The sequence below is a fragment of the Python bivittatus genome, unplaced genomic scaffold (assembly GCF_059951505.1).
Source record: "Python bivittatus isolate LINGU-HERP-01145 unplaced genomic scaffold, Pbiv_v1 ctg000350_np1212, whole genome shotgun sequence".
In the NCBI taxonomy this organism is placed as follows: domain Eukaryota; kingdom Metazoa; phylum Chordata; class Lepidosauria; order Squamata; family Pythonidae; genus Python; species Python bivittatus.
Window position 1 is genome coordinate 6,711,873 of NW_028277074.1, and position 10,706 is coordinate 6,722,578.

Consider the following 10,706-nt stretch of genomic DNA (forward strand, 5'->3'; position numbering starts at 1 on the left):
ACAGAGAAGGCCTGCCATTTCATCCATGCTCCCCTAATTTCAGAAGGGGATGCCATTAATTCTTAGGGGTTGATCACACAAAATATTGCATATAAGCCATTTTTTGTGAATTATTCCAGTGTGTCTTTTTATTCTTACCATTGCAAGGATAAAAAAACACTAGTTTTTGCATGAGATTGATTCTTTCAGCAAAAGGGGCAAAAGTAATGCATACCAACAGAGTTCAGCTCCTCCTTCTGGCATCTGCCTTCCAAGAAGAATGGAATGTAGTGTATTCCTAATGGCCTATTTGCTCTACCATTTCAAGATTAACTGTCTCCTTGCCTGCAATAGTATTGCTTCTGCTAATATAACAGTCTGCTTATCCTAAGTTGTAGCTAATTGTCTAGCTGTGACTAATTCCCCAAAGAGTAAATCAAGGGCTTCAATTAAAACTTACCTGGCTGTCTCTCACAGTTAGCTAAACCTTTATGTTCTTTTCAGTGACTTCTCCCTCTGGAAATCGGCACTAGATAAACATGTCACATCTTTCTCCTACCTGCATAGCAATTTCTATGCCAACTCCTCTTCAATGATCTTGAATCATCTGAAACCTGCATCTCTTCATAGTCTAAGCTGCATAATTCCATCTTTGCTTGCTTCCCATTTTTCTTCTTCTCTCAACCTATTTCCAACAGTACTAACTTCCTGCCAGTTACTACTATTTCAGCTTTTATACCCCATGAGAGAATCTATATGGGTGAAAAACATTTTCTGTTTTTTCTACTGGCTGTTTCCCAACTTCATGTTATCACAAGTACAGTTTGTATGTCTGGGAGATCACATGGCAGGATGGCAGATGGTGTTTACCTTCTCTAACAGGCCTTCTTGAGATGTTCTTACTGGACAGACAAATTCAATTCTGCAAAGTAATACCTGACATAACCCAGTGCTATGCTGTATAGGGCATTATAGGCCATTACCAACACTTGGATTTGGACATTTAGGCAATCAGTACACCAGCAGTAGCTTATCCTTATGGTCCTGTTCCACATAAAAGCACTTGCAACCAGTTCCCTCCAGGCAATGTCCTCACCATCACTAAGGTCTCACAAACCATCACAGCCATCGCCCATTCCCAGTCAAGATGATACTGTGTATTGACATTTGTACCTATTGGTGTGCACCATGCTGCACTCTAGTAAAATCCATATGCTTCCCTAGTCTCATATTTCCCTTCTAGAACTCCACAGAGGTATCTGAAACTGAAATGTATAGTACAATATGTGTATACAAGTGAATTTTTAAAAGTTTCTCCTACAATCTCTGCCAAAAGTAAAATATACACAGGTTTGTCATGCATTTTACTCAAAACAGTGGCAGAAAATAATAGAGCAAATGCATTACATTTGCCTCTTTCACTTGGTACTTTCAGTGCAGTTGGAGTAGAATATGGATGAAGCTAAGAGGACTTTTTCTCTGTTCTGCAAAAGGAGTTAATGTTCCTCATTTCCCTTCTGATCTCATGTATCCTGTGGGAATGAGTGCTTCATAACCTGATTTTTTAATCTATGCAGAATAACTCTTAAAAAGAAGAGATACCTGATGCCATATAATGCCTTTCTAAATAAGTTGTGGCAATGATACGTTTGCACCAATTTTGTATGAATGCCAGTTTCATTTCACTCATGATACACAATACCTCCATGTGGCCTTGGGTACATGCCATTGCATGCATTCTATAGAGCAGAAAAAGGGATGCAACCAGCAATATTTATGAGACATTACTAAATAAATATGCTGTTCTGCAAAGACAGTTCATATGGTACAATGGCCTTTTGTTGGCTTTATGATCATCTTGTAGCCATCCCCTACGCCCAGATGATTCAGCTTAGTATTCACCCATATATGTCACAGAAATCACAATGCAAAAGTTTCTCTGAGTGTTCCACTTAACCTACAAATTTTTCCACATCAGTTGATAACTTTATTTTCTTGGTTTCTGGAATCACTATGGAGAACATCAGAACCGTAGGAATGGTGGGAGGCATGCCAACTAAATGGTGGGGGAAAAATCTGAGTTTTGAATGTCCCTACCAAAGACACTTGGTAGACAGAGTTTCTATCTGTGTGAATTCAGAGCTGAGCACTCAGAGAGCTTCATTAATAGATAGGTAACCAATGTTTTTAATGGTTTGCAGAATTTTGGTAATGCACTGTAAAGTTTGGACCTACCTGTACTAGTCTGAAGGAGTGGATTGCAGGTTATGTTATCTCTGTTTCTTCCACTACCATCCTTTTTATACCTAGCCCTGAGCAGTAAGGAATTTTGGAAGTTACTTTTCTGCCAGCTTCAACATGACACATGCATTTCACAGGGTTCTCCTTTACAGTATTTCAATTTCTTCTTTGCTCTGTCACTGAAATAATAATATATGAATTATTAACCATAACTGAGGTAGCAGAATTTCACTGTTTAATCACAGTTAACCAAGATATGTATTCCTTGCCCTTTCAGGCATCAGTTTTGTTTTGTTTTGTTTTCATTTTTTTGTTTTTGTTTTGTTCATTTCATTCAGAATCAGTACAAAAACATTTGTTTGCAGTTTTGCCTGGGTATCTCAATATATTGTACTATTTGGAAAGATTTTAATAAATGCATACAGTACATATATTAAGGGTTTTTTTTTAGCAACATTTAAAAATGATTCTGAATCAGTTTCTTCACATTATTATACTGAGAAAGTCTCTTTTATTTATGAAGAGCTTTATCAAGTATACATATATCAAAGAACCAGGAATTTTTTTAGTTGCTTGTCTGAGATCCCCTCACTCACTTTTCCCAATTTGAAATTTCTGCTTTTTCACATAATAAAATACCATGAATGGGATGAGAGAAAATGCAATATGTTAGCATATAATAATACGAATCAATATAGAAAATCCTGAATTCCAAGGGAATGAAGTCAAAGGGAGTATATATTTCTTTTTGCTCTGAGCAATACTCTATAAAAAGAAAGTCTGTCAAACAGGCCACTGTCAGACAAATTAAAAGATTATAGTTCAAAATGAATGTTTGTCATTTTGCTTGTATGTCTGTACAGGTGGTTCCTCAACCATTTGCTCGGCAACCATTCAAAGGTATGACAGTGCTGAATGAAGGGACTTATGACCAGTCCCTGAAGTTAAAGTTGTTGAAGTGCCCCTGCAATCATGTGAACAAAATTCAGGTGCTTGGCAGCCTGCCTGCACTTACAATCGCAGAGGTGTTTCAACTCCCCCCACCTGCCTATCTCACCCCATCTATGCCCTTTTGGCCCCCTGTATTCCACAGCCCCTGCTGTCCTAGCTGACCTTCACTGTCTTTTTGCTCCCACTGCTGACCAAGCATGCCCGACCTGGCCCTTCACGAGGCAACTGCTGGATGCACAAGGCTTACCTCTCCAAGGTCATGCATGGCAGTTTCCTTGCAAGACCTGGGGAAGATGGTCTCTCATGGCCAGCAGCTGGGCCAGGCCAGGCACGCCTCGTCATCAGTGGGAGCAAGAAGACAGGAAAGGTCAGCTGGGGCGGCAGAGCACAGGGTGGCAGGGGCCTTGGAGTGCAGGGTGGTGAGAGGGACTGGGCTGAGGGGACTGTGGCTTTGCAACACACTGCTGAGCCACACTGGGGCTGAGCTTCTCACTGAGAAGGGCTTTGTGCTGGGCTGCGGCTCAGGGATTTCTTGCAGCTCCAGAGCCACAGTGTGCCAAGAAGCTCCTGAGCCACAGCATGACCAGCATCCCAGAGCTGCATTGTTCTGGGGCTGCTTGCTGACCTGCAAGGCCAGGTGCAGGGTGGCCAAAAGGGCAGAGATGGGGGGGAATAAGCAGTTGGAGAGAGTTGAAGGGGAGGCAGTTTCTTACCTTGGAAGAACTGAGGCTTAGGCCTGGGAGGGACCAACCCGAAATCGATTGGATTGGGGTGGGTCCTCAGCTAATGACTGGTGGAATTTGGTTAATGACGCAACGGGAGTGCCAGGATTGCCATCGCTAAGCAATGCAGTCAAGTGACGTCATGCTTTACGACCACATTGCTTAGTGACAGAAATTCTGGTCCCAATTGTGGTCATAAGTCGAGGACTACCTGTAATGCAGTTGCTCCAGCATATGAATTAGGAGTCATCATGTTCATCATGGTGGGTGTGCAACTTAACATTATGATCTAATTCACAGGAAATGCTAAACCATGGCATAGTTAGATTAACCATGGTCTCATGTGTTAAGAGAAGGAAAGCAGCCACCAAGCAGAGAATCTTGATTGTTCCTGGCATGCAGATACATACGTGTGTGTGTGCGTATGTATGTGTGTACAGTATATAGACACATCCATACACACACACAGTCCTTCCTATGGGGATGTGGGATTGTATATATGAAACGGGAACAGCAAGGATATGCGGGAGGCTTAGGATTTACTGTTCCCCATACACAGTGGCTTTGGGGCTACTGAACACCTCCCCTTTCAAAAAATATGTAGGAAATACTGGCCAGCCAACCATAGCAGAAATGGCTGGGTTACTGCCAATATTGAAAGCAATTAGAAAATCACTGCTGGTTATAGCTTGCTGGATCTTCTAGTACAGAATCACATAAAATAAATGTATGCTTAGTTCCAAACTTGGCTTAATGTATTATGTAAACACATTGAGTGTGTTGTTGAATTTATTATCAATTGATTTTCTTAATAGAAAATCTGTAGATTCTAGGCAGTTTACAATATATCAGTAAAGCCATAAAAACATCAAAAACAAAGCAAGCTGGCTAGGGAATTCTGGGAGTTGAAGTCCACACATCTTAAAGTTGCTAAGGTTAAGGAACACTGCTGTACAAGGCTTGATGTGCAACTGTTTGGAAATTGCCCCTGGTTGTTTCCATACAGTACTATATGTATGTATTTATGCATGACCACTACACTTTGCATACATATACATTCAGAGACAGTCAAGAGCAGCTTCTAAAGCAATCTTGCAGATCTTGCAAACAATACAGCTGTTTTAATTATTTAAAAATAGTATTTTGTTGTACCTCTTTAGAATACTTTGCCTTAATATCATGGATTACCATTACAGTATATGTGTATATAGCTTCTGGGCTGGGGCAGAACTGAGATTTTCCCTATATTCTATTTTCTGCTCAAATTCATCTTCCATGCTACTTTTACCTCTAAATATCCATGTCTTTTCCCACATCGGGAAGGGACAGTTGAGGGAACTAGACTGGGAAAATGGTCAGAAGGAATTGAATTAAGTACTCTCTCTCCCTGCAGGACTAATATATGGAAAATCTGATGTCCTAATGGCTTGAATAGCTAGAAGTTTTTATATTATTAAGGCAATGGATATGAAATAGTTTGAGTATTATAGTGTACAATAAAATGGTAAACTGTTATCTGATGTTAATTGATAACATTTAATTAGCAGAGCAGAAGGCTAACACCTAAAGACCTAAACAACTGATGATGAATTTAATGCCATCTCAGTTCTGGTGTGCAATGCTATGTCTGAACTAATGGTGTTTCTAGATAATAATAGAATTATTTTAATAAAAGAGATGGAATTTTTATATTATTTGTAATGGATAATTGTTTATTGATTCTCAATTTAAGTTTTGGCAGTGGCTGCTAAAAACCTGAATAGACTGGGATCTCTCCACCTGTGCACGCTTCTCAGCATTCTGTCTGTCAAGCAGCAATTTAGTTTACCTGAGATATACCACTGTTTGCTCCTATGGTGAAATCTCTCAGTATGGATTTCTTGTAAGAGAATCCCTGCCTTGGGAATTCATTTTCCTCAGGCAGTTGCTACAGCAGATTCCCACAGTTGACAAAGCTGAGTACCAACATAACTTCAAAAAAGAAGCAAGTGTTGTAACACCTTTTTAGGAGCATCCTAATAGAAAGATGAAATAGAAGACAAGAAAAAAACAAATACAGGTAGTCCTTGACTTATGACTGCAATTGGGACTAGAACTTCCATCACTAAGTGATGCAGTCATTAAATGAGTCATGCCTGATGTTATTACCTTTTTTGCTGTGGTTGTTAAGTAAATCACACAATCATTAAGTGAATCTGGCTTCCCTCATTGATTTTGCTTGTTGGAAGTCCCCTGGAAAGGTCGCAAATGGCGATCATGTGACCCCCCGGGATGCTGCAACCATCATAAATACATGCTGATTGCCAGTATGTTCAAAACCTAATTTCTCAAAGAGCTGCTTTCATTTTAAGCAGCAGTGATACAAATAATTAGGCCCCCATAGAAGCATAATGTTAAATATGTCAGTCCTTCCGTCCTTCCTCCCTCCCTCCCTCCCTCCCTTAAAATTTGTCCAGGAAATCAGGGAAGATTGTGTCATAAGGGAAGGAAAGAGAGCACTAGTCTGTAAAAACCTGTGGTTCTGTTATTCATCTCTACCCCCAATCTTATGACCTAATAAAATATCCCCCTGCTGAGGCTCATGCCAATGTTGGAGAATGATTTTTATTGGGATCTCACTGGGTAAAAAAGATTAATAAAAATACGGCATGTGCATTTATTCCAATTTTGCTTTCTCACAAACAGCTGATATTGCTGAAGGAGAAAAAAAATGATGTTACATTCACACATTTAATGTCAGGCCATATCTGTATGTATGTCTTTCATTTAACTCCTAGCTTTCCTGCTGGAGGTAAAAGAAATATACATACAAGAAATATACTGAACAACCACAACTGGGACCAGAATTTAGGTCGCTAAGAAGTGCGGTTGTTAAACGAATCATCATGTGACCGGACCCATTTTATGACCTTTTTTGCAGTGTTCGTTAAGCAAATCATGTGGTTGTTAAGTGAATCACATAGTTCCCCATTGATTTTGCTTGCTGGAAGCTGGCTGAGCAGGTCGCAAATGGTGATCACATAACTACAGGATGCTGCAACCATCATAAGTGTGAGCTGGTTGCCAATTGCCTGGATCACGCTCTCGTGACCTCAGGGGCATTGTGATGGTCATAACTTTAGGCAGCAGTTGTAAGTCACTTTTTTAGCATTGTCATAACTTTGAATGGTCGCTAAACAAATGATCAAGCGAAGACTACCTCTATTTTCATCTTCTGCTTCTATCTTCACAATTGTATATGTAGAGATTTCATACCTGACTGCAAATCTCCAGATGACCACTTGGTAGCAGCACATAGTTTTCTAGATCTCTTTGTTGCCATCATAGCCAAGGTATAATACCTGCATTGGTAGGTAAATTTAGAATAATGATTGAATTCAGATGCTGCACTGAGACAGCTGATTTAACCATGGTTTGATTAAACCACAACTGACTGAGATAACACAACCTAGAAAACCATAAATAATATGTTACAAGCCATGATAATTGCTTTTGTTTTTAATATTTTTTATGAACATAAACCACTTTGAGTCATGTGAGTTTAGCAACATATACATGAAAATAAATAAATAATAGTTGGATACCCAGAAAGCTAAAAACTATACAACATAATTTATGGCTGTGTTTGTATGACATGCTAACCTAAAAATACACTAACACTACTATTTTATCACAATATACTGCTATTTTATCACCATTAACTTTGCTGTATATACCCAAGATTTACCATAGATTACAAGACCCAGGTTCCAGAAATTGAGTAATGAGAATGTTTAGATGATTTGGCAAACCACAAAGCTGGGTTAAAGAACGACACATAATGGAAACCAAAATGGTGGTATGTGCAGATTCATTAAATAAGGTTTTCCGCTTTGTATGCTATGCAATAATTGTCCATGGCTTAAAATGTTGTTTGAACTGAGCCAACAATTCACCTAAGGCCACCCATTGAGCTTCATATCTAAGAGGGGATTTGAGTATCGATCTAAACAAGCATAGAATTCATATAAGTAGTATTCTAATTTTTTACATTATTAAAATATTACACAGATACTCAAGATGGTTGTTTATCACCACTGAAACAAAAACAAAAGGAAAGCGAATATTTCATTTTAAAGTCATTCATATGCCATAGCCAGATATACAAAAGTGAATATTTTAATCCAGGAACATGTAACCTATTGTAACTTCAAATCTTTTTACAAATATTGCATACATTACTTATGTTTTTAATTGCAAAGTGATTAATTCTAGGTTGCTTTCTTGTTAAATTTGTATGAACATTTTGTATGAACATTTTGCTATTTGTTGTAAAGTCCTGTGGAATTATTATCCATCTTAATCTGAATAATGACTAATTCCTGAATGGTTAGAAATTTGGTCAAAAGTTGATGTTTCTGAAGAAGGGACCTTTATGGCTTAACTCCCAAAACTCTGAGGATTTATTTTGTAAATAATGGGAATAGTCCAGCAGCAGCGTCAAGCCACATTGACATTAAAACAGACAACACATATGCATCATGATGCGAATCCTGTCTATGTATTGGCATCCCAATGTCTGACAGAAATACAAAAGTCATAGTATTTGCATCATGATGCATGTTTCATCACTTGTCCTCCCTGCCTTCCCTGGAATAGTCTTTTGGAAGCTGGAAGTTTGAGTTTGTATTCTTACAGGATTTCTTTTGTACAAAGAGAAATTTACTTCTGAATAAAAATCTCTTTGATTAGTAGCTTATCAGGAAGGTAACAGAATGGTTTTGTATGATTGTTATTATTTACAAAGCATCTGAAATGTGTACAAGCATTTTTTAAGATGAAATGTTCCTGCAGGTTTATAATCTAAGAGTTATGATGCAAAAAGAAACAGGGCAAGAAAAGCATGCAGAACATGGTTTCCCACTCCTTATTAACAGCTCTGTTCCAGCCCATGTAACTAGAATGAAGGAGGATCTAAAAATGGAGCAGTTAGCAGCTATTGCTCAACTGCCTGTCCCATATGGATGCATTAGGGGAATTTGGTGGCATTTATTTTCCTCTGCAACTCCTGGCCAGATCTGGCCCATTTTCAGACTTGATCTTTCTTTTGCTAGCACATCCCCCAATACTAAATTTGGTCATGTTCTGTTTTGGGGGAGTTATGCTGCTGAAGGGCAGACTGCCAGAATCCTGAACCCTTTTACGTAACTTCTTTCCAACATTTGGATGGGTTGGAAGGAAAACAAAGTACAGGTCGACTTACAACCATTCGTTCAGCAACCATTCGAAGTTATGAGGGCACTGAATGGATGGTGGTCACAACCAGTCCTCATAGTTCCAGCTTTCATACACCCCTGCATACCTGTCCAACCCATGCAGCACCTCTCGTGCATCCCCACACACCTTCCCCAACCTGTGCAGTGTCTCTCGTGCACATCTGTGTACCCTCCCTGACCCATGTGGTGCCTCTCATGCACCCCCACTGACCCTCCCCCACAGTCTCACTCCTTCCCCCACCCAGCAGCAGCAGCTTACCTGCATGCAGGCCTGGGACTTGGAGCTTCCTGCCAGCTTCCTCACTGACTTTGGTCGTGGGAAGCTGGCAGGAAGTTGCCTCTTCTAAAGACGGTGGGATTCAGTTAATGACGGCAACCAGACTGCAGGGATTGCTGTCGCTAAGCAATACAGTCGCGCTTTTTGACCACATCGGTTAGCAACAGAAATTACAGTCCCAATTGCCATCGTAAATCGATGATTACCTGTAGAGAGAGCATGGAGTTTGGAATTCTTTCCAAATCTTTACCTGCAGTCACCATGGAAGACATCCGTATTTTCTTCTGTGTAATAAAGTAATATGTAGTGTCTTTGTGTGTTGTTTCTGCTTTCCATTTGTCTTGCATCTCTGTGTTTGTATGCACAGGAAAGGTGATATACTCCAATCTGGATAACATGACCAGAAAGGAGGAGAGATGCTTAAAATGGAGCAGGTGGCAGCATTCTAAATGACTTTCCAACTGCCTCTTCTCTAGGAATGATTGGGGGGATTTTTTTCTGGAATGTTTTCTCTCTAGTCCAAGACCAGATCTGGCCAATTTTTGAATATGTTCAAAACTCTTAAAAACTGTATTTCCTGAAGATGTCCTAGACCTCCTCAAAAGTTCATACAACACTCCTTCATTACTTACATAATACATAATAAACATGTTTGTACTGATGACTGGTGAAAGTAAATATCTGTGTAAAGGCTTCATCTGAGTGCCAGGATTACCTGGTTTAACTTATATTTTTGTCTGTGTAGTGTTGTGTTGATTCAGAAAATATCAAACAACAGAAACCCATATTGTTGACAAAGTAAAAGCAGTGGCCCTTTCAAATAAGGTTGCAAAGAAGAATGGCTACTTTATTTGAGTCTCTAGGCATTTCAGATAATTTTCATCCTAAATCCAAAGGATTAAACCTCTGATTTATAATCCTATTATCAGGTTTTTTGTTGTTGTTGTTATTTATATTATTTTATTGAATTTAGAGACTGCTTGACTCCTAGTGACTCTGGGCAGCTTATACGTATCTCTAAAAATAGAAAACAATAAAATGAAAGAAAAAAACATGTATGTACAGAATAAACAACCCAGTACATCAAAAGATAATTACCGTATTTTTCTGACTATAAGACGATACTTTTTTCTAAAATCCTTACACTAAAAATTGAAGGGCATCTTATTCAAGGAAGTAAGCCGAGGAGAGAACTATGCGGTTGCAAAACTGCCCATACTTTGTCTCTGCAAACAGGCTTCCTCCTATTGCTAGCCTCCAATCACGAGTGAAATCGCTTGA

General features: G+C 39.2%; 1 protein-coding gene across 4 annotated transcripts in view; it reads left to right on the top strand.

The window, feature by feature from the left end:
• The window catches only part of LOC148215113 (uncharacterized), a 107,672-nt gene that overhangs the window by 51,924 nt on the left and 45,042 nt on the right, over positions 1-10,706 (top strand). The window lies entirely within an intron of this gene.